This window comes from Felis catus, chromosome B1 (genome assembly GCF_018350175.1).
Source record: "Felis catus isolate Fca126 chromosome B1, F.catus_Fca126_mat1.0, whole genome shotgun sequence".
In the NCBI taxonomy this organism is placed as follows: Eukaryota; Metazoa; Chordata; class Mammalia; order Carnivora; family Felidae; genus Felis; species Felis catus.
Window position 1 is genome coordinate 106,051,873 of NC_058371.1, and position 23,835 is coordinate 106,075,707.

The following is a 23,835-nucleotide window of genomic DNA, read 5'->3' on the forward strand; positions in this document are numbered from 1 at the left end:
ACATATGACTTCAGAGCAGTTGTGCCATCATGAGATAGAAACCTGAAAAGTAGGAAAAAATAGTAAGAGTTTATGAGATGATTTTGAAGCCATTTTCATAATCTTTAATGTGTCATATTGCAAATACCCCTTCAATTTAAATCCATAGAAGTAGGTATTTTGTGCGTTTAAATTTTCACTAATTTTTGGTGTACTTATGTAGAGTGCTTAATGCCAACTAGTTTAATTTTATATCTGATTCACTTGTTTTAATATTAGCAAACATTTGCTCTTAGTTCTATTACTGTGAAAAGTAGAAGAGAATAAAAAAATATTCATATCTATTACACTTTCAAAACAACTAGAAAAATAGATTTTTTTATATCCTCATTAGCTTTTTTTTTAACTTTTAATAACACCCCTTCCCTTATTCATTTTTTGGGTATTTTTGTGAGGTTTTTTTTTTTTTTTTTTTTTTTTTTTGCCTTTTGCGTTTCTGACTCCCTGTTGGGAAGTAAGTGAAATGTTTGCGGAATTCAAGAGAATGTTCAGAACAGGCAGAGAAACAGTTTTTAAAAAAAGCTCCCTTAAATGCCGTGGGTAATTAAGGAAATCGAAATTCTTTCATAAGAGATCAAAAGACTTTTTGGGTTCTTAGGAACCCTTCAGTTTATGAAGAAATCTTAGATTTTTTTTTTCAGGTTTGTATAAATACTTGCACAGTGGTATTTCTTATTGATAGCACTTATTTACTGCCTACAGACACAGCTGAGAGTGCTGCTCGTGGGTACAAAATCCTATCTCCTCTACAGAAAATCATACCCAAGAAATTAGTGATAATTTAGAGTTCTTTTAGAATTTATTTCTTTATGTATATATGTATTTTTGAAGGCTTGGAACTAACCATTCATTCATTCATTCATTCATTCATTTGTTTCAACTTTTGTTTAAATTATAGTTAGCTAACATGTAGTTTAATATTGGCTTCAGGAGAACTTAGTGATTCATTACATACATATAACACCCAGTGCTCATCACAAGTGCCCTCCTTAATAATAATCACCCATTTAGCCCATCTTCTCACCCAACTCCCCTTCAGCTAGCCTCAATTTGTTTTCTACAGTTAAGAGTCTCTTTTATGGTTTGCCTCCCTTTACTCCTCTTCCCCTATGCTCATCTGTTTTGTTTCCTAAATTCCACATATGAATGACTTGTACTGCAGTTGTCTTTCTCTGACTTACCTCACTTAGCATAATACACTCTAGCTCCTTCCACATCCTTAGAAATGGCAAGATTTCACTCTTTTTTCATGGCTGAGTAATTATTCCATTATTTATATACCACTTCTTTATCCATTCATCAGTCATTGAATATTTGGACTCTTTCCATCATTTGGCTATTGTTAATAATGCTGCTATAAACATCTGGGTGCTTGTGTCAATTCAAATCAGTATTTTTATATCCTTTGGGTAAACACCTAGAGTGCAATTGCTGGACATAGGACAGTTCTATTTTTAACTTTTTTAGGAAACTCCATACTGTTTTCTAGAGCATAAATTTGTATTCCCCCCAACGGTGTAATAAGGTTCCCCTGTCTTCACATTTTCACCAACATCTGTTGCTTCCTGTGTTGTTAGTTTTAGCCATTCTGACAGATGTGAGGTGGTGTCTCATCACGGTTTTTACTTTTATTTCTTCAATGATGAATGATGTTGAGCAAGTTTTCATGTGTTTGTTAGCCATCGGGTTGTCCTCTTTGAAAAAATGTCATTTACATCTTCTGCCCATTTCTTAATTGGATTATTGTTTTATGGATGTTGCACTGTATCTGTTCTTTATATATTTTGGATGCTAACCCTTCATCAGATAGGATATTTTAAAATCTCTTCTCACATTTCATAGGTTGCCTTTTAATTTTGCTAATGGTTTCCTTTGCTTTGTGGAAGCTTTGTATCTTGATGCAGTCCCAATAATTCATGTTTGCTTCTATTTCTGTTGCTTCTGTAGACATGTCTAGTAAGAAGTTGCTATGGCCAATGTCAAAGAGGTTGCTCCCTGTGTTATCTTCTAGGATTTTGATGGTTTACTGTCTCACATTTAAGTCTTTCATCCATTTCAAATTTATTTTGTGTATGGTGTAAGAAAGTGGCCCAGTTTTCCCATTGGATATTCTTTCCTGCTTTGTTGAAGATCAGTTGGCCATAGAGTTCGTTGTGGGTCCATTTGTGGGTTTTCTATTCTGTTCCATTGGTCTATGTATCTGTTTTTCTGCAAGTACCATACTCTCTTGATGACTACAGCTTTGCAATATAGCTTCAGGTCTGGAATTGTGATGCCTCCAGTTTTGCTCTTCCTTTTCAAAATTGCTTTGGCTATTTGGAGTCTTTTGTGGTTCCATACAAATTTTAGGATTGTTTTTTTCTAGCTCTGTAAAAATTGGTGTTGGTATTTTGATAGGGATTGCATTATATGTGTAGATTGCTTTGGGTGGTATACACATTTTAACAATATTTGTTCTTTCAATCCAAGAGCATTGAATGTCTTTCCATTTCTTTGTGTCATCTTCAATTTCATTCATAAGTGTTCTATAGTTTTCAGAGTGCACATCTTTTACCTCATTGGTGAGTATTATTCCTAGGTATCTTATGGTTTTTGGTGCAAATTTAGATGGGATTAATTCCTTGATTTTTCTTTGTGCTGCTTCATTACTGATGTATAGAAATGCAACAGAATTCTGTACGTTAATTTTATATCCTGAGACTTTGCTGAATTTCTGTATCAGATCTAGCAACTTTTTGGTAGAATCTTTTGAGTTTTCTACATAGAATACCCTGTCATATACAGATAGGAATTTTGACTTCTTCCTTTCCAGTTTGGATGCCTTTCATTTGTTTTTGTTGTCTGCTGAGGATAGCACTTCTAGTCTATGTTAAATAACAATGGTGAGAGTGGACATCCCTGTCTTATTCTGGATCATAGAGGAAAAGATCTAATTTTCCCCCATTGAGGATGATATTACTGTGGGTCTTTCACATATGGCCTTTATGATATTGAGGTTGTTACATCTATCCCTACTTTTTGAGGGATTTTATCAAGAATGGATGCTATATTTTGTCAAATGCTTTTTCTGCATCTATTGAGATCATATAGATCCTTTCTTTTATTTATATAGTGTACCACTTTGATTGATTTGCAAATATTGAATATCCCTTGCAGCCCAGGAATAAATTTCACTTGATTATGATGAATAACTCTTTTAATGTACTGTTGGATTCAATTTGATAGTATCTTGTTGAGAATTTTTGCATCCATGTTCATCAGTGATATTGGCCTGTAATTCTCCTTTCTAGTGGGGTCTTGTCTGGTTTTGCAATCAAGGTAATGTTGACCTCATAGAATGAGTTTGGAAGTTTTTCTTCCATTTCTATTTTTTGGAACAGTTTGAGAATAGGTATTAACTCTTCTTTAAATGTTTGGTAGAATTTCCCTGGGAAGCCATCTGTTCCTAGACTTTCATTTTTGTGTGTGTCTGAGATTTTTGATTACCAGTTCAGTTTCTTTGCTGGTTATGGGTCTGTTCAAGTTTTCTATTTTTTCCTGTTTCAGTTTTGGTAGTTTATATGTTTTCAAGAATTTACCCATTTCTTCCAGTTTTTTATCATACAATTTTTCATAATATTTTTTATTGTGTGTATTTCTATGGTGCTGGTTGTGATCTATCCTCTCTCAGTCATGATTTTATTTGGGTCCTTTCTCTTTTCTTTTTGATTAGTCTGGTTAGAGGTTTATTGATTTTATTAATTCTTTTGAAGAACTAGCTCCTAGTTTCATTGATCTGTTTTTTTTTTTGTATGTTTCTATGTAATTTATTTCTGCTCTAATCTTTATTATTTCCTTTCTTCAGCACGCTTTAGGCTTCATTTGCTGTTCTTTTTCTAGCTCCTTTAGGTGTAAGTTTAGGTTGTATATTTGAGATATTTCTTGCTTCTTGATGTAGGCCTGTATTCCTCTATACTTCCCTCTTATGACCGCTTTCTCTGCATTCCAAAGGTTTTTGGACCAGTGTGTTTTCATTTGCATTTGTTTCCATGTATTTTTAAAATTTCTTCTTTAATTTCCTGTTTAACCCATGCATTCTTTTTTAAATTTTTTTTAACGTTTATTTATTTTTGAGACAGAGAGAGACAGAGCATGAACGGGGGAGGGTGAGAGAGAGGGAGACACAGAATCTGAAACAGGCTCCAGGCTCTGAGCTGTCAGCACAGAGCCCAACGCAGGGCTCGAACTCACGGATTGCGAGATCATGACCTGAGCCAAAGTTGGCCGCTTAACCGACTGAGCCACCCAGGCCCCCCTAATCCATGCATTCTTTAACATCCATATATTTGTGAATTTTCCACGTTTTTTCTTGTGGTTGACTTCAAGTTTCATAGCATTGTGGTCTGAAAATATGCATGGTATGAGATCAATCTTTTTGTATTTGATGAGGCCTGATATGGGACATTATATGATCTATTCTGGAGAATGTCCCATGTGCACTTAAAAAGAATGTATTCTGCTTTAGGATGAAATGTTCTGACTATATCTGTTAAGTCCATCTGGTCCAGTGTATCATTCAAAGCCATTGCTTCCTTGTTGACTTTCTGCTTAGATGATTTGTCCATTGCTGTGAGGTGCTAAGTGCCTACTATTACTGTATTTTTATAAATGAATTTCTTCATATTTGTTATTTTTTTTTTTTACGTATTTGGTTGCCATCAAGTTGGGGCATAAATATTTACAATTGTTAAATCTTCATATTGGATAGACCCCTTTATTATGATATAGCACTCTTCTTCATCTCTTAGTACAGTCTTTGGTTGAAAATCTCATTTGCCTGATATAAGTATGGCTACTCTGGCTCCCCTTCAATACCTATTAGCATCACAAATTGTTCTCCATCCCCTCATTTTCAATCTGCAGGTCTCTTTAGATCTAAAATGAGTCTCTTGTAGGTAGCATGTAGATGGATTTTTTTTAAATCCATTCTGGTACCCTATGTATTTTGATTAGGGCATTTAGTCTATTTACATTAAGAGTGATTATTAATAGATAAGAATTTAGTCCCTTTGTGCTACCTACAAAGTTCGTGTTTCTGGTAATGTTCTTTGCTCCTTTCTAGTCTTTGTTGATTTTGGTTCTTTTTTCCCCCAGAGTCCCCTTTAATATTTCTTGCAGGGTGGTTTAGTGGTTACAAACTCCTTTAGTTTTTGTTGAGAAACTATCTCTTCATTCTGAATGAAAGCCTTGCTGGATCAAGTATTCTTGGTCGCATAGTTTTCCCACTCAGGACATTGAATATATTATGCCACTCCCTTCTGGCCTGCCAAGTTTCTATTGTCTTACCTGCTGCTAACCTTATTGGCTCCCCCTGTAGGTTAGGGATTTCTCTTCCCTTGCTACTTCCAGGATTCTTTCCTTATTTCTGTATTTTGCAAATTTTGCTACAGTAGGTCTTAGTGTTAGTTTGCTTTTGTTGATTTTGATGGTAGTTCTCTGTGCCTCCTGGATTTGGATGTCTGTTTCCTTCCCCATATTAGGGAAGTTTTCAGCTATAATTTCCTCAAATAAACCTTCTGCTTCATGCTTCCTCCTCCTTCTCCTCCCACCCTTCCTCCTCCTCCTCCTCTTTTTCTTCTTCTGGGGGTCCTTTGCTACAAATGCTGTTACACTTTATAGAGTCACTGAGTTCCCCACATTTGCATTCATGACCAAATGTTCTTCTTTCCCCCTTTTCAGCTTCATTATTTTCCATAAATTTGTCTTGTATATCACTTATATGTTCCTCTGTTTTTTTCCATCCTTTTTGTCATTACAACCAGTCAGTTTTTCATCTCAGTTATAGCATTTTTATTTCAACCTGAGTAGTTTTAAGTCTTTTAGGTCTGTGGTAAGGAACTGCCTGTGTCTTCTATGCTTTTCTCAAGCCCAGGTAGTATTCTTAGGATTGTGGTTTTAAATTCTGGATGAGGCATTTTGCCTTCATCTGTTCCAATTAGATCCCTGGCTGTGACCTTTTATTGTTCTTCCTTGTGGGATGAATTCCTCCGTCTTGGCATTTTGTCTAGGTCTCTGTGTTCTTTTCTATGTTAACAGCAGGAAATATAACAGGCTTTCCTAAGAGTAATGGCTTTATAAAGAAGAAATCATATACTGTCCAGGGCCTGTCACTTCTGGAAGTGCTTCTGGTGTATGCTGTGTGCACTCCGCTGCTGTGTTTTGGCTGCTCTTTCCCTTAGGTCAGTTTCTACAGAGTTTCTCCTTGCCTGTAGTGGGGAGTGTTTGGATCTTGTCCAGAGCACGGGGAGTTTTAACTAGGTATGCTCTGAGCTGCTTGTTAAAAGAGGCCTGATCACATTTGCCCTAGAGCTGAAGCTTTGCAGTGCTCTATGGTCAGTAGACTTGCTGGTGTGCAGGGGTTTGCACTGGTCTTCTGGGGGAGGGGCCCGCTCCTCAGATTCTCAGGCACACTTGCCCTAGTAAAGAAGCACCTGCAGAGCACAGTGGGGTGGTGTTTGGTGTAAGCATCTCAGGCCTTCACTGTAGGTACCATTCTGCTAACTGAAGTTGGTCTGTGCTGATGGGCAGGGGAGAAAAAATGGTGCCAGTCCTCTCCCTTTTCCCTGGAGAAGGGAGTTCTAACATGCCATTGTCCAGGAAGCCTTGCTACAATAGCAATCTCTCCTCTTATGTCCTAAGCATACCTCAGATTCCTGCCTTCACCCTATACCTGGGCCAACTGCTCTCTGTACAGTGCAATGGCACCTATCAACTGTTTTGTCCCCCAACTGGCAATTCAACCTCTCCCAAAAGCACTCCGACAAAGGGTAACCTTCTCTCCCAGTGCATCCCAGGGGATCCTCAGATCATGTGGTCTGCTCTTAGGTCTCTGCCCTCCTTCTCACAGGAGCAGCACAGTGCCTGCCAAGCTCCATAGCTACCATGGCACAGACTTCTAAAACTCCAATATTTGAGTTCTGTTGGTTGTAAAATCTCAGGATAATCACCTCCTCTCACTTTCTCAATTAGTGGTTTTGGGGAAGTGTTTTTCTTGGGCAATTCCCTGTGTGCTGTTCCTTCTCTTTCACACCTGTATCCCCCCACCTCTCCCTCCCTCTCCCCACCTCACCCCCCAGGCCTCCTTTCTCCTCCCTTAATAATTATATTATAAAAACAGAGGCATAAGTCTTAATATACTTATTTTATATTTAAAGATATGACAGAATCAATGTCTAAATAAAACTAATTCAAAACTAAAATTTAGCACCATGTTTCTTAGTGAACTATAGAGAAAATATCAAGAAATTCTGTTAAAGCCATCAAACAACTTTTAAATAACTAACAACTTTGTCCTTACAAATTAAATACTTATTTAAGCAATCTAATTAGAAGTGTTGCCTGTGCCTCTATTGATTTGATCAACAATTTTAATTGTATGTTTTATCAGTTATTGCTATCTAAAGAAATTGCAATAGTCTTTAGAAGAATCTTAGCATATCATAAATGCCTAGACTAACATTTAAATAAATACTGATCTTATGCAAATATATATGTCATTCCAGGTTGAACTAGGAACGTGTATATATTTTCTCTCAGAATATTTACATTAATTAATTCTTTTTCACCCAACAATTGTCAATTAGACATTAGAATGATTGGTGAAGTCATGATAGTAATTTTACACCCCATTTATACCAAAAATCCAGTATTTCCTGCTCATTTGAACTGGATAAAAATAACAATCATGGCCTCCAAAGAAAGATGAAAATAAAACAGTGCTATTTTAGTATATAAATAGGTAGTAAAGTAAAAATATTTTTAGCACCTGTTTTTAAATATCATTTTATATAGAACAAAGTTGAGGCCACATAAGGTCATTCATAGAACACTTTCAATACAATATCATATATAAATTAAATGCTATGGGTGGCAATAAAGATGGTAGCAAAGAAATATACAAATAAATGAAGAGTACACCTAAAATTAAAATCATTAGTTGTGTAAAGTTAATGGTAAGATGTATGTTGATTTATAACTTTTGAAATGGTTTATCTATTTTACCAAAATGCTTAATGTTTCTATGGGGGGCATCTGGGTGGCTCGCTTGGTTAAATGACTTACTCTTGGTTTCGGCTCATATCATAATCTCTTGGTTCGTGAATCAAACCCCATGTCAGGCTCTGCACTGACATCATGGAGCATATGTAGGATTCTCTCTCCCTCTCTCTCTGTTCCTCCCCCACTCATGTGCTCTTTCTCTCCATCTCTCAAACATTTAAAAAATTGAAAGTTTTTATGTGATGCAAATGTTTCCCCCATTACAATTATTGCTAAGTTAGGAGATAACAGAATTTATACTGTTCAGTTTATTCCAACTCAGTTCATTGCCTATGTATCAAGAGACTGTCACTCTTTCTGTTACATACAGTTGCTTTCCAATCTATAAAGTCAATTAAACAACCTGTTTACTGACTTGATGCATTAATACTTTAATAACAGTATTTTATATGTGTGCCATATTATTTCAGGTAGCCAAAGTTTCAGTAAAGGAAAAAGTACATAAAATCAGGAGAAAAAATGTGTCATTTTTAAAGGAAAATTAAGTGGATTGACACAGAGAAAAGTATCCAAACCATTTTATAATACTTTTCATATTATACAGTTTATATACTTTCCTTTTTTCCAGAAACAAAAATATGGTTTTCATCAAAATGTTTTGACCAAATCACAAGAACCTGCACTCTGGTTTAAAATGTTCTATATAGAGGGGCACCTAGGTGGCTCAGTTGGTTAAGCATCAGGCTCTTGGTTTTTGGCTCAGGGCATGATCTCATGGCTCAGGAGTTGGAGTCCCTGCATCAGGCTCTTCACTGACAGCAAGGAGTCTGCTTGGGATTCTTTCTTCTTCTCTCTGCCCCTCTTCTGCTCATGCTCTCTCTCTCAAAATGTGAAGAAAGAAAGAAAGAAAGAAAGAAAGAAAGAAAGAAAGAAAGAAAGAAAGAAGAAAGAAAGAAATAGTTCTATATGGAGCTGGGAAAATTATAAGCTCTCACAATCTGTGTTAAATCTATAAATTATAAAATTTAAGAAATCCGGAAACTTCAATTTTGATGACAGTGTTGATGCCTCATTCTCAATTCCTCTGAGTTACTAAAGTATTTGTAGCTATTTAAAACAAAACAAGACAAAACAAAATGAGTCCATGAATCTTTAAATCCAGTATGAAATAAAAGGAACATACTTTAACTCTGGTAAGAAATTAATGTTTTCCAAGTAATCGCATTACAAAATAGAATTACTATTCTTTTACTATTCTGGTAGTATGGGTGTTAACTGGATAAAATTCAAACTATGAAGCAGTAATTATCTCAGTGCTAATGATGGTTACAGCTATTCTACTAGGATACTGGAGGCGGACAGGAGATTGCTGTGAATTAAGAGGTTAACAAGTGGTAAGGAGGAAAAGTAGATCTCTAAATAAGTTTGGCTATGATAGAAAAATGTGAGCTATTGTTGTGGGAGCCAACATAAGGATGGTAAGGTTATAAATGCATGTCTTGTTTATAAGGAGGAAGAGGTAAGAGGTATTAGTTTAACACATAAGATGCAAAGATATATTAAAAAGTGTAGCTTCTATTAAAGAATTAGAAGAATGGTGGTACAAAGGAACAAGTCCTCCAGAACAGAGGTCATAAGCAATTTAAAAGAAAATCAGGAGGAAACAGAAAAGAGTGAATGAAAAAACAAATGAATTTGTCAGTTTAAATTGTTTTCAATGTTTATTTTTTTTATTTTTTGAGGAGGGGGGAGGGGCAGAGACAGAGGAAGAGAGAAAATCCCAAGCACGCTCTGGCTCCCAGCATGGAGCCCAGTGCAGGGCTCAAATCCATGAACAATGATATTATAGCCTGAGCCAAAATCAAGAGTTGGACACTCAACTGACTGAGTCACCCAGGTGCCCCTGTATTTGGCAGTTTAATGGCAGGAGGTTGGATAGTACAACTGACCCTTGAGCATTGTGGGCATTAGGAGCATTGACCCCAAGATAGTAAAAAATCTGCATGTACCTTTGACTCTCTAAAAATGATTAACTGGCCTACTCTTGACCAGAAATAAGCCTTACAAAGAAGGTAAAGTCAATTAACACATTTTGTATGTCATATGTATTACATACTGTACTGTTATACTCAAGCTAAGAGAAAATATGAAGAAAATCATAAAATACACTTAGAGTACTGTGCTATATTTATTGAAAAAAAATCCATGCTTAAGTGGACACATGTAATTCAAACCTATATTGTGTAAGGGTTCACTGTATTTTCTCTGCAAAGAGATGGAGTTTTTCTGCTGCTAGAGGAGAATTTGTAGTGGGAGGTTTACAGAAATTGGAAAACTGTTTAAATAGCTATTGTGAAGACTGTAAGTGAAATAGGTGATTGTCCTACAAGATTGAGGGCACAACCAGCAAAAATCTTTAAAGTTTTATGATTTACTCCAGGAGTATATAGCAGTCTCGAAGTAGGAAGAGAGAATGCATAACAGATATTTGGAGTTTGCTAGGACGAAAGTTTTGCCAGGTGACTTCAAAGGAAGGACAACACAGAACGGAGGTTTAGGTCTTGTGAAGAGTGTGCTTAAGGAGATCTACCATAGTACCAAATCAGGAAAGCCAAGAGGTCATACTAAACTGTTGATTGGACAATAGCAACAAACAAAAAAAGCAAGAGAAAAATCAGAAAACTTAGGGGTCATAAGATTGGAGTTCTCCGGGGCACCTGGGTGGCGCAGTCGGTTAAGCGTCCGACTTCAGCCAGGTCACGATCTCGCGGTCCGTGAGTTCAAGCCCCGCGTCAGGCTCTGGGCTGATGGCTCGGAGCCTGGAGCCTGTTTCCGAGTCTGTGTCTCCCTCTCTCTCTGCCCCTCCCCCGTTCATGCTCTGTCTCTCTCTGTCCCAAAAATAAATAAACGTTAAAAAAAAAAAAAAAAAAGATTGGAGTTCTCCAAGTTAAGCAAGAGTTACAGCAGTGGTAACTGAGGGTAAACAAAAAAGGAACTAAAATGTTACATGTTTGTACTTAACATTTCAAAACCCTAGGACCCCAATGTTATTGAAAGAAACTGAAAGGACCATGGAGAATGGACATTCAGGGAGACTCAGGGGATCGAAGTATGTCAAGTGCCTAAGAGGCTGAGTGAGGTTTGGTATTCCAGATGGATTTCGGTCAGTGAGTCTCATGGCTAGTCTGCAAAAAGGGAGAAAGACATAAGCTACATTCCCCAATCAACAAAGATGAAGGTAAGTTTACCTGAAAAACAAAGAGATTACTGTAGCTTAGTGGCCTTGGCCAAGCTATTTTAGGAGAGGAGAGAAGAGGCCCAGAAGGAGCACATCAAGCAGGACCCTGTTCTCACATTTCAAGGAAGGCAACAGTCAAAAAGCAGCATAACTAGTCTCAGTTACATTAAAATGATGAAAGAACTCAAGAAGGAGAATGTATTTTCTAAGGACCAGAGTGTACAGGATCTAGAGTGTATAGGGAGATTACTTAGGTGTATATGAGAAGGGGTTTGGACAACACAAAAGGATTACTGGACAGTATGGGAACAAAATTGTGGGAGGGGACATACAATCAGAGAAGATCCCATCATGAATCATCAGCACAGACCAGGAATAGAAGAAAGTCTGGTTGCATAATTGGCCAAACCATTTCCCAGAACAATAGTCAAGACAGGACCAGGGTAGATTAGAGCATGAGAGAACATTCAGAAGACTCCCCAGCAGTGACCTACATGAGCAGCACCTCAGTCATGGAGATTCTGGTCCACTTGGAAAGATAGATGTTTGGATTCTCGGCTTATTCTAGGCGTGTAATGGAGCCCTTATTGGAGCCTCAGCATTCACTGACACTTATATTCAGGCTTGTAGGGTTAGGACCCTTATTCTTTCACATTATATTTCTTTCTTTCCTTTCTTTCCTATCTGCACATTTGTTTCACTTTCCCCTTGCTATCTAAATTGACTAATTTTAGGGTGTTCAAAGTTTCTCCTCAGCCATGAGTTTTATGTGCATGCAGTTACTGTGACTTTTTAGCCTCTTTTCCATGAACATCATTTATATACATCAATTCTCACTGTTAATTGGCACATTTTGCCCCTATTTCTTAGTTTGGATGTCTAAAAGAGACTGATAAGCTCAGCTCCACCACTCTCCCTCCTCCTTAGCCACAGAGGTCACCGGCAGTCCATGGTAACCCCCAGGTCTGATCTATTCAGGTGAACTGTGCATAGAGCATTGCTTTATTTCACAGCAAAGCCTGAAATCAGTACACAGTTCATGATCGACATAGTCGGATGGAAGAGAAAAGGACTCATATATTAAAATTATATCCATCTTGTGCCACACAAATTGAGAATTTACTTTTTTCATTGAAAAATATCAAAACATAATTCTAGAACTAAGAATATTCCGAGGCTTGCAAAGCCTTTAATTATATAGTTGTTTTTCTGAGAACAGTGCAATGAACTGAGAAAAATAATGCATATTATCAGGCTCCCTGCAAAGTCAGGGAAGATAATTTTTTTAGTCCAAAAGTTGTTTGTCCATCTGACTTTTCTGGTGGGACATCAATATTGCCAAAGGCTGACGAAAATTTGTAGCTCTCTTGTTATTAGCCAACAGAAAAGCCATAACCAAGACCTTTTTTAGAGCATATCTTCTTAACATTACTTCACCTTGCCCTTATCAGAAGCTTATTCTTTGAAAAGGATTGTCTGAAAAATTTGCCCCTCGTTTTTAAAAATAATCCATGTACCTTTTAAGGAATACCACAAGAGAACTGCATACTTGGATTGCATCTGGCTGGCTCCATACAAATACATTTAGTGAAATGTACTTTATTGTGTTAATCAATTTCTGTAAAGTATTATGAGAAAAACTTGGTGATTAAAAATCTGCTTCTATAATAAGAATGGTATTGAAAAAATTATCCAGTTCATTGCACAGAATATACCTGATAATACAAGACAAATGTTCCTCCAAGGTATTTTTTAAATTTTATGTACACTGGAAATCATGCAACAGATGTTATGAAAAATAAAGCTGCCTATTAGGATTTAAATTAAGCCTTTTTTTTCCTAAGAACCAGAATCTATAGAAAACAAACAAGAGTGTGAGTATATATAGATTCAAGGAGTGTGTCTTCAACGCCCTCAGCTTCTAAACAGTCCTTTTTATACAATGCCTCAGAGGAGATTCCTGAGGTAGAGACTCCTAACTGACCAGTGCCAGTCTCTTCCTGACACAGAGCTCTTCTAGTTTCCTGGATGCCTGCCCTTGCTGGGCACTGTGCCCATGTGACTAGATCTCAGCAGGGAGATACTTGTGAAAGATAAGCGTAGTTCTTCCAGGTCAAAGATTTTAGGAAGTAAAGAGGTCTCTCTATACTCCTTTTCTGTTGGTGTGTAGGGTACAGATGAAGATGATAACTTAAGGAGTGACAGAAGTATAAACAGGAAGGACCTGTGGGCCTCAGATCACTGCCCCCATTTGCCTTTCCATTAACACACCAGGCACTGGACTGTCATGTGAATGCAAGATAAGCTATTATGACATGCCCTGAAAGGTTAGAGTTGTTTTTCCTAAGTAATACATTTTTGAAATTATTTTTTAAAGTTTATTTATTTTGAGAGAAAGAGTGCACGAGCATGCATTCATGAACAGGGGAGGGGAGAGGGAGGGAGAGAGAGAACCCTAAGAAGGCTCTACATTGCCAGCACAGAGCCCAATGCAGGGCTCAATCTCATACACCATGAGACCATCACCTGAGCCAAGATCAAGAGTCAGATGCTTAATCACTGAGCCACCTCAAGATTATTTTTTGATCAGTAGGGAGATCAGAGTTGATGACACTGAGAAAAGGAGACCTAATTACATATAGCTTTTTTTTTTTTTTTAAGATGTGATTCTTCACTACTGACCCAATTTCTCTTCATGTATACATTAGGTAAAACTTAAGTAAACAGATGATGAATACAGACTGTTTAGTCAAGTTCACTGCCACAAATATGTAAGTCGTTAATGCTAGCTGCTGGTAAGATTAGTGTTATTACTTTTGTTTTACTAATCCTTATAGCCCACTTAAAAGGCCCCACCTACACCTAGTGAAGGCATTTTGTTTACTGTACTAAATCATCCTCTCACATTGCCTTTTAGACTACTTTTCCTTGTTTCACAAACATCACTATTTTTGTCTCTTCTTTGAGCAGCTGCCTTTATACAAGATAATGAGAGATAAAGCATTTTTTTTTTTTGGTAGTTACAACATTCCACAACTCTACTCCTATAAAATGAGGAAGGAGTTAGCAAGACAGAGGATTTTACAGAATATATCACAGAGGGTGACATGGGGTCTAAGCATCCTGCACGGGGGATGACCTCTGTGAGTAGGCTAGAATACAGTGGGACACATAGTAAGATCCACGAGAAACATCTCAAGGAAATAAGGAGAATGGATATAGAGAGATTGATATCTGAGAGAAAATGGGATTATAATAATGACAATCGATAGATAACTCAAATTTCATCCTGGGAACATTCTCCTGTGAATGACAGAGATCCTAACACTGACCAAAGCAATCCTAACAGAAAAACAGTAAAGCATATTTAAATATCCCAGTAACTAGGTGACATTCACTAATTTTCAATTTTTACAATCAATTTTGAGAACAATCTTGGAATATTTTACAACTGCTAGAAGTTCAACAAAATAAAATTAGAATTACAGCTGGGAGGTCCTGTGAATATGAAGGAATGAAGGGGGGGGAGGATCACTGCACAATGAGAGAAATGCAGTCTGTGGCACATATAAAAATAGGGTTTTCATTATGCCATTTGAAGAGGGTGTAACCAAAACTGTTAATATAATCATTTGAGTTGAGGAGGATGTTAAAGAAAGGTGGAGAGAAGGGTAAAATTCAGCCAAATTCTATATGTGTGTATTTAAAACCATAATATTTTAAATAACTAAATATTATAGAACTAAGAAATGGCCAAAAGTACTCACCTCTGGGAATTGGTGGGGAGTAAGGATGAACAGTGTCTTGATTATCATCATTGCTCTATTTTACTATTTGCTTTTTATGATTGGAAATGAAGGTGTTGCTTTGACCATTCTTTTGGGGATTAAAAAAAAAAAGATTGGAAAGAGAGTTCCCCTGATCTAAGTTTTCTCTTTCAGTGTAAGAATAAACTCTGAGAGATGCCTAGTGAGGCCCAGAGTAGGTTATTAAATGTTTATTTTTGAGAGACAGAGAGTGCACGAGTGGTGGAGGGTGCAGAGAGAGAGAGGGAGACACAGAATCCAAAGCATCCTGAGCTGTCAGCACAGAGCCCGATGCCGGGCTTGAACTCAGAACAGTTCATGACCCAGCTGAAGTTGGACGCTTAACCGGGCCACCCAGGTGCCCCTCCCCCCCATTGTAGGTTCTAATGCCTGCTCAACCCCTGAACATGTTACATTCACCTCAGAGAACTCCTTTTCTCCAAGAGCAACTTCATCCTAAAATTGGTTGTAGATAATGCACAGCTATATAACTTCAGAATATAAAGATGGGTAATATTTTGTGTAAACACAGTAAGCCCAATATCATTTTCAAACCTTACAAGTTATAACCAATGTCATTAAAATAAATCAACTTTCATTTAAAGCTCATTAAAAATGCACATTGTAGACAAAAGGTAGGGTCACAATAGTTTAATTTTATAGTTTGTTTTTTTCCATTTCTAAGATCTATTTCTATTCCTGAGAACTATACCCTTAAAACGCCGTGCTAAATTAATCTGATGAAAAGTAAACCGACAATCCCAATGTAGTTGAAACAAAAGGGAAAAAATGGCTAACTAGGGTTATAGAAAGATAGACCTTTTAGCCTAAATGAAGAAGACAAAGAGGCTTCCTAGAGATTTTGTGCTTCTTAGCCACTAAACAGATTTATATGTGCCATTGTTGATTAAATCAAGACCCTCACATTAAACAATTACCCTCTTTATTATAGTCATTGTGAGGTTCAAGGAAAAATGCTTTCCTTAATGATTATCTTAAAAATCACACCCATATTTCATATTTGACTGGCTAATTGAATAATTGATGGAGTTTTTTGAATTTATTGATGGAATTTATTATTTCAGAAGTTGGTATATTGTGGAGCACACCAGCAAGAGAGATAGCTTGTTTGCCTTTGCCAGCCTACTCGAGGTATAGCAGAACTCTCTCCATTTTAGAGAATTTACTCTTGAACACTAAAAAGATTGTGCCCAACTAAAATATTTGGAACTGAGCCAACTAAAACAGGTCTGTAATAATGAGATTATTAACACACATAGTTATGAATACAAAGCAATAATATTTTCTTCAGTAGGACACTGGAAAAAATCCCATTAGCTCAACACTATGTTAGGATCTTCTAGGTTTAGCTAGAGCCTGAGTGGTGTGGCTCACAAGATAAAAAGTAACTTCATCTTAACATTTATAAGGGATTCTGTGGTCGACTTTGCTCTAAATTGGGCATGAAATAAATGTATTACTGAAAAGCAGAGAAACAAAATCTATTATAAACTTGAAATGAATCTTGAAATAGTCAATCATTTTCTATGGTGCAGTATTTTCAATGCTATTGTTTTGCTTTATTCATTTTTAAAGCTTTGCTGAAAAGCAATTATGCTTTCTCCTTTATTTCATTACTTATGAATTCGATATTAACTTTTACTTCATCATCATTTGGTTTTGTTTTAGAAGGATCACGAGAGTTATAAGGAATTCAAAGGTTCTATTGACTTAGCAACAATGTTATGCATTATTTTTCAACTGTATGCTCAGATTTCTCTAGAATGATCTGAGAGTTTCTTGGTATCATAAAATGAACAAGCAATTTACATTTTTCCAGAGCTTTTAATTGTATAGGTTATAAATTAATTTTTTGTCTTAGCGGTGTGATTAACTTATTAAAAAGCTGCAGGTCAATGCATTAATTGCCATTAGGTGAGTTTGTGCAAATTCAATATATTTGTAGTTACATTTTTTTTGTTGATGAAAAAAAAATCAGTTTAGAGATCAATGTAAATCTCCTAAAAAGGAGTTAAAATGTTTTCAAAGTTGAGGACATATTTGTGATTATGTCAGAAGGCCAAGTGGTCTGAATTTTTAAAATCAGACTCATTATTAATCACAGGAGCATTATAGTTTCTGCTCTAATATTACAAAAGTACTTTGGGAAAAAAAGTTTCTATGGAAATAATCAACTTAGGTGAGAATTTAAACCTAGGAAACTTAGTAACCAGAGCACTAATAAAATCATAATCAAAGTAATAATGTGGTAAAATTCCTGATAAATGAAGACTATCCTCTTCTTCACTTTAAAAATAGAATGTGATTATAGTTTGATAGGCAGAGATCTGAGGCAGGAATGCAGTTGCCAGACGAGAAAAACAAGAGCAGAGAAACCTCTCCAGAAGGAGCAGGCGGAGTAGTTTGTGTCTTTTGCACTCAGGAAGCACTGTGAAATAAACACTTACAAAGTGGAATATAAAGTTAAACTGACCCAAGGAGATCTGTGGGTATGTGATCATACCAAACAAGGCTGTTTCAGCTGGACTTGTTGCCTCCAGCTATGTAAGGGAAGCTGCCTTTCAGCTGCTGATTCTTTGTAATAAAAAACTATCATGTGCTGGAAAAAAACATAAATCAATGTGATTTCTGAATTATAAGGATATCATTTATGTATTTCTCAGTTATGATGATTAGTTATCTATTTGTTTATGAAGCTATGCACTATTGAAAAACAGATTGCATTGTTCTTAGGAATTAACTTGAATTTTCCCATTTGTTTCATATAAAAATACATATGAATTCTAAACTATTTTCAAATGGGTAATAGAGTCATATTTATGCTGCCACAATAGCACTCCAGTGATAATGCTCTTACATTTGTTTCGTTTAGGAAAAGGTACCTTATTCATATTCTAAAATCCCTAATGAAATCTCTATGCAAGTAATGCCAGGATGTATACCAATTATTTTACTATTTTTAGATTCTCTGTAAAGCATCTGATGCTCTCTGTTATAGTCTAGTGGATGATAGGGTTAAAATTCCATCCTGTAGCAAAATAGTGATCAGCAGAGATAATGTGGGATACCACTCATTTAAAAAAAATTTTTTTAATGTTTATTTCTGAGACAGAGACAGACAGAGCATGAGCGGGGAAGGGACAGAGAGAGAGAGAGAGACACAGAATCAGAAGCAGGCTCCAGGCTCTGAGCTGTCAGCACAGAGCCCTACGCGGGGCTCGAACTCACAGACCCTGAGATCATGACCTGAGCCAAAGCTGGACGCTCAACTGACTGAGACACCCAGGCGCCCCTCATTTTTTTTTATTCATTGATGAATTAATTCTATATTTAAAACCTTTACTCTGAAATAGAGATGAAAATGAGTATAAACCACATCTAGGACACTCAAGATTGAAAACAAAAGGAATACCATGCAAACATGAATTTGTAAGAAAACGTTTCCATGTCTTAATATCTCAAAGTACACATCAAGAGGAAGCTAGAGAGTATTATACTAAGTGAAATAAGTTAGTCAGAGAAAGACACATACCATATGATTTCACTCATATGTGGAATTTAGGAAACAAAATAATGAGTAAAGGGAAAAAATAAAGAGAAAGAGAGGAAAACCAAAGAACAGACTCTGAACTATAGAAAACAAACTGGTAGTTAGCAGAGGGGAAGTGAGTGGGGGATGGTTTAGATAGATGATGGGGATGAAGGAGTGCACCTGTTGTAATGAGCTTCCCCTGGTGTATGGAAGTGTTGAATCACTGTATTGTACACTTGTAACTAATATTACACTATGTTAATAACTAGACTTTAAATAAAAAATTTAAAAAAAACCATGAGAATTACTGGAGATAAAGAGGGTCATTTCAGAATTTTTAAAAAGTGGCCATCTGCTTCAAAAGATATAAAACCTAAATATTTGTGCAATAGATTTTCAAAAATAAATAAAGGGAGATATAAATATATAACCATAGTTGTTTTAATACTCCTCCTTCATTAATTGATAGAACAAGTAAGCCATCTGTAACAATATAGAATATTTGAAAAACACTGTCAACCAGCTTGACTCAATTGGCATTTATTAAACATTATACCCACACAGCACACTTAAATACACAACATATTTTTGCCAAAAGAAATTATATGCTGAACTGTAAATCTCAATAAACCTCAAACCATACTGAAATACAGAACTGAAGTCATACAGAATATGCTCTGACTACAGAAATATTAAATTAGAATTCAGTATCTAAAAGATGTTTAGAAAATCCCTAAGTGTTTGGAAACTACAACACACAAATTTCATGAACACAGGAATCAAGTAAAACAAAACAAAACAAAACACAACACAACACACGAGGTAAATTAAAACATTCTTTGAACTAAATGAAGATAAAGATAAAAACTTGTGTCTCCAGCTAAAACACTATCTAGTGGGAAATTGAGCCCTTTCCAGGCTTATGAAAGATGAGTGCATTAGTTTCTTCTGGTGCTGTAACAAATTAGCACAACTTGGCAACTTGACACAACCCACACTTATTCCATTTCTGGAGGTCAGAAATCCAAAATCAGTTTCACTGGGCAGAAATCATGATGTAGGCAGGACTGTACTTCCTCTGGAAGCTTTAAGGCAAAACTTATGTCTACTTTTTTTTTTTTTTTTAAATTTCTGGGGCTGTATTACTTACATTGCTTGGCTCCTGGCTTCTTCTTTCATCTCTAAGATAGAAAGCATAAGGTCCCGCTTCACTCACCACATTACCTTCCCTCTCTGTAGTAGTGAGGCCCCTTCCTCCCTCTTATAAAGACCTTGGTGATTATATCATTGGATCCACCTGGATAATCTAGGCTACTCCTCCCATCTTAAAATCCTTAACTCTAGCACATAGAGTCCTTTTTTTTCATATAAAATAACATTCATAGGTTCATAAAGTAGCATTTGGACATTGTGGGGAACCATTATTTAGCCTTCCACATGAGGCAAAAACGTTTAAAATTAGTGATCTAAGATTCCATCAGAACAAAAAAGGAGAGAAAAAATAAAGAAGGCAAATTAAAGCCAAAGAGCGAAGTCATAATGAAGATAACAGATGTGAATGAATAAAAACATTCATGAAAAAGAATATAACAAAGATAAAATACCTTTCTTTAAAAAAGGTTTTTAAAATTAATAAACCATGACTTATAAACCAGATTATCAAAGAGTTAGAAAAACAACAACTTGTGAATATCTGGGATGAAAATAAAGGTCTTTCCACAGATCTTTCAAATATATATATATAAAGAATAAATGCATATTATAAACAAACTTCATTATCAATAAATTTGACCACATAGAGAAATCATTTTTTTTGTATGCTTTGTTATGTTGGTACATATATTTGGGTTTAGATGTTTCTAATAATGATGGTCTGTTGTAAAAGAGGTAGGAAGAAGAAAGTGAGAGGAAAGAAAGTTCAAAGGTACTAATGTGTATCTTAAGACCATCAGGGTTGCCAGAGGAGAGAAGGTGGGGGGTGGGCAAAATGGGTGAAGGGGAGTGGGAGATAAAGGCTTCCAGCCATGAAATGATTAAATCATGAGGATAAAAGGCACAGCATAGGGAATATTGTCAGGGATATTGCAATAGCATTGCATGACGACAGATGGTAGCTACACTGTGGTGAGCACAGCATAACATAAACTTATGGAATCACCATGTTGTACACCTGAAACCAATGCAACACTGTGTGTCAACTGTACTTAAATTTAAAAAGATAGTAAAGACACGGGCACCCACCTGTAATTTAAAAAGTTGCAACAAGAGCAATCACACACCATGGGGAGCCATGAGTCATCTCAGTAAAGGAGCATCAGGTTTGGGTTTGTGCTGTGTTTTGGAGGAAGGTCAAAGAAGCAATGGGTTTCCTCTGTAGTGGATGGTGTCAGAAATTGGGGGTATTCTATGATTGCGTTTCTTGATAGCTGTCTCCTAGGAGACAGGTGAAACAAAGTGGGGCTGAAGTAATTGGTAAAGAGGCACCGTTCACTAATAATAGCCAAATGAAAGAAAATGTTTGGTCTTTTTTGTGGTTCACACAGTTTTCTTGTTTTTGTCTGGGTTTGGACATGATTAAGGAGTGATCTTGTTTTTGCTCTGCTCCAACACATTCATAGTGACATTGTATAATGATGGCTTGTGGAATTATCAATGTTATGAAGGGAGCATCATGGCACAGCTGTTAGTGACAGACCAAGGACAAGCTGACAGCTGTCAGGGCTGCTTTTTTTTTCCTTCCTCAGAGGACTAAAGTGGCTAGAAGTAATGAGGGAATTTCTGTCAAAACTTGAGAAATATTTTCAGATCCTAGAGAAAAGAGAAATCCTGACGATTTTAGAACATGTTTAATGCCTAATGGGAAGGCTCCTACATGGACCATCGAGGAAGGGAGATCATAAACATCAGTCCTTTAATTTCCTGAAAGAGCCTCATGTCCAAAGTGGAGATAGAAGTGTTAGCTATTGTATGTAAGAGGCCATGAAGACAGTAATAAGGGGCATCACAGCAGCCAAATATGTGAACGAACAATGAATTACCAATGATTTTGAGCTGCCTTTAAAAATTGTTTTTATGTTTATTTTTTATTTATTTTTAATTGTTTTAAATGTTTATTTATTTTGGAGACACAGAGACAGAGTGTGAGCAGGGAAGGAAGGGGCAGAGAAAGAGGGAGAAACAGAATCTGAAACAGGCTCCAGGCTCTGAGCTGTCAGCACAGAACCTGATGTGGGGCTAGAACCCATGAACCGTGAGATCATGACCTGAGCTGAAGTCAGACACTCAACCAACTGAGCCACCCAGGCGCCCCAATTTTTTAACATTTATTCATTTTTGAGAGAGAGAGAGAGAGACAGAGACAGAGCATGAGCAAGGGAGGGACAGAGAGAGAGGGAGACACAGAATCCAAAGCAGGATCCAGGCTCTGAGCTCTCAGCACAGAGCCCAAAGTGGGGATGGAACTCACAAACCATGAGATCATGGCCTGAGCTGAAGTTGGAGGCTTACTGAGTCCCCCAGGTGCCCCTTGAGGTGCCTTTTTTACTTCATTAACATATGGGTACTTCTAAGTCCCGGAAGCCTTGACAGAAACCTGTACTTGGAGGGGCTATTAAGAATTACTAATATTAGGATCTCATTTATCTTGAGGAGTTTGGCAGACTTACAATCAGAAATTAACTGGTTTCCCTTCAGGGAGGGGGACAAAACAGAAGAGACTCATAAATATGGAGAACAAACTGAGGGTTACTGGAGGGGTTGTGGGAGGGGGAATGGGCTAAATGGATAAGGGGCACTAAGGAATCTACTCTTGAAATCATTGTTACATATGTGCTAACTAATTTGGATGTAAATTAAAAAAATAAAAAATAAAATTAAAAGAAAAATAATAATAGCACAAAAAAAATTAACTGGTTTCCCAAATATACATTACTTTGTATAATAAAGGAAAACAATTTGATTTTTAAAAAAATTTCAAATTGTGGGTTTGAAGTCTAGCCAGATACATTCACACATTTATACATTCATATTAGATTATTGACTAAAATAAGTCTATATAATGATGGCTCTTTTATATAATTATGAATATGATACTATATGCCAATTTTATATCCATTTATAGTTCATATGATAAACCTTCGCTGTATCATGAAGTCATTTAGGGAAAGTCATGACATCTCTATGGGCTTTAATGATCACATCTCTAAAATAAAAATACATGAACTAGTATGTCCTCCAAAGTTCTATTCTTTTGTTTAAATATATGGAAATTAGCATCTGTGTTTAATTTTCTATCCATACCTATTTGGAAGAACCACAGGAGACCAAAACTCAGTTCCTCAAAAGGTTAAGCTATATTGTGAGGATGTCTAGAGGAAGCAAAATAATTTTCCACCTAAGGATAGTGCTAAAATATTTTAGCCGATAAATATATTTCCGTAAATGTATTTCTGTAAATATTCCATAAATATATTTCCATACATAACTCAATATCATTTTTTCCCAGTTGCAGCTTTCTGTCTCTCTCCACACTAAACATATCCTTATTATTTAATTTCAGGACTATTGAAATATTGGTCGGCAACATAACCGGGAAAATGCATCACAAACATTAGCAAACCTGAGTATATGCTTGTGGTTATCTTACGGCTTGTTTTTCATACGCAGCATCTGTATGAATTTATAGCACCATTGTGCCATCATATTCCATTTATCTTCCTGATCTACTTATGCTATATGCTATAAGGTAAAATTCAACTAAATATGAAAGTAAAAGTGTTCTATTAATTATTAATTTGAAAATAATTTCTCAACAAGCCTTATTAAATCTATACTATTTTGTACATTATCTTTTCCTAAACCAATTTTATTTTAGATTTAGGTCTTATTTCTTGTGGTGGTGCTGTTGGGTTGTATGAAAAGATCATTTATTTTGAACCCCAAGTACTGGATTTAGTCTTGGGATTCAATCTTCCATTTGTTCATTGTAGGAACTTATGTGAATTATTTAACTTCTTTGAGCATCAAATGTTTCCACTATAATGCGAGGATAATAGTATCTGCCATACATAGTTATGAAATCAAATATGTCAACATATTGAAAATTTTCCATTTAATATAAAGTGAAAATATGATATTCTATGAATAAGGGAAATTCTTAGCTC

At 36.2% G+C, this 23,835-nt stretch overlaps 1 long non-coding RNA gene across 1 annotated transcript in view; it reads right to left on the bottom strand.

Annotated features, from left to right (window-relative positions):
- Positions 1-19,932, bottom strand: part of LOC123385231 — a 112,380-nt gene extending 92,448 nt beyond the window's left edge. Inside the window, exon 1 of the long non-coding RNA XR_006597426.1 lies at positions 19,824-19,932. This is a non-coding gene — a long non-coding RNA (uncharacterized LOC123385231). The remainder of the gene's footprint in view (positions 1-19,823) is intronic.
- Positions 19,933-23,835: the final 3,903 nt, after the last annotated feature.